The sequence below is a fragment of the Phytophthora infestans genome, genomic scaffold (assembly GCF_000142945.1).
Source record: "Phytophthora infestans T30-4 supercont1.33 genomic scaffold, whole genome shotgun sequence".
In the NCBI taxonomy this organism is placed as follows: Eukaryota; Oomycota; class Peronosporomycetes; order Peronosporales; family Peronosporaceae; genus Phytophthora; species Phytophthora infestans.
The window spans coordinates 801,831-803,526 of record NW_003303726.1 but is presented as its reverse complement, the minus strand read 5'-3'; positions in this window follow the sequence as shown (position 1 = coordinate 803,526).

Genomic DNA, 1,696 nt, shown 5'->3' with positions numbered 1-1,696 from the left:
CTGAGCTTTAGGGGGCTCTTACGAAAAGAACAAACCCGACCCCCATTTTTGTACACCTCGAGAATAAGGATTTACACAGACCCAACAATATCACAAACACACCCCCTACATCACCTTCTCACATCCTCACACAGTCCTCTTCCCGTCCATACCTTCCAATTCACACCTCGTCGCGATCATGGCCTCCGACCGACCGTGCCGCTCGACAGCAAGCTCGAATCCGGGTTGGCATTAGCACCTGGAGAAACTCACGAGTCAGACCAATCAGACACCACAAAGCGTCGACGTATGTCTTTCGTGGAAAGCTACGGGGGCAACTCAGTTGGAAGTATGTTTGGTTCAACGGGGAACAGTGCGACAAATGGTGAGCGTTATCAACAGTATCCTGCGCCGAATGAGCAGTGTTGCGCTGAATTAGCAGTGCTGCGCTGAATGAGCAATGTGTGCATGTGCGTGCACAAGGGCAATGTGGCAAAGGGGCAAAAGAGCAAAGACGCCGGGGAAGGCACGGGCTTCGTTCAGCGAACGGACAAGGGAGAGAGTATTGCAGATTGTGAAAAAGGATTGGCAAGCGAATTTGGCCCCCAAGCCAGATTGAAACTACCGCCCCTTCTCCCCTTATATAAGGCGGTGTTTCTTTCCCCACTGGAGCTATAGGGGGCTCTTACGAAAGAGCAAGCCGACCGCATTTTCTTCACCTCGATAATACGAATTACACACACCAACAATCACACAACACACCCTATATCACCTTTTTACATCCTCACACGGTCCTCTTCCCGTCCATACCTTCCAATTCACACCTCGTCGCGATCATGGCCTCCGACCGACCGTGCCGCTCGACAGCAAGCTCCTCAATCCGGGATGGCATTAGCCCCTGGAGAAACTCACGAGTCAGACCAATCCGACACCACAAAGCGGCGACGTATGTCTTCGTGGAAAGCTACGAGGGCAACTGAGTTGGAAATGTGTTTGACTCAGCGGGGAACAGTACGGCAAATGGTGAGCGTTACCAACAGTATCCTGCGCCAAATGAGCAGTGTTGCGCAGAATTAGCAGTGTTGCGTAGAATTAGCAGTGTTGCGCTGAATGAGCAATGTGTGCATGTGCGTGCACAAGGGCAATGTGGCAAAGGGGCAAAAGAGCAAAGACGCCGCGAAGCACGGCTCGCTCACGACCGACACGGAGAGGTATCGGATGTGAAACGATTGCAAGGAATTTGCCCCCAGGCAGGATTGAACTACCGACCTTCCGCTTACTAAGCGGGTGCTCTACCACTGAGCTATAGGGGCTCTTACGAAAGAACAAGCCGACCGCATTTTCTTCACCTCGATAATACGAATTACACACACCAACAATCACACAACACACCCTACATCACCTTCCCACATCCTCACACAGTCCTCTTCCCGTCCATACCTTCCAATTCACACCTCGTCGCGATCATGGCCTCCGACCGACCGTGCCGCTCGACAGCAAGCTCGAATCCGGGTTGGCATTAGCACCTGGAGAAACTCACGAGTCAGACCAATCCGACACCACAAAGCGGCGGCGTCTGTCTTCTTAGAAATCTACGAGGGCAACTGAGTTGGAAATGTGTTTGACTCAGCGGGGAACAGTACGGCAAATGATGAGCGTTATCAACAGTATCCTGCGCCGAATGAGCAGTGTTGCGCAGAATTAGCAGTGTTGCGCT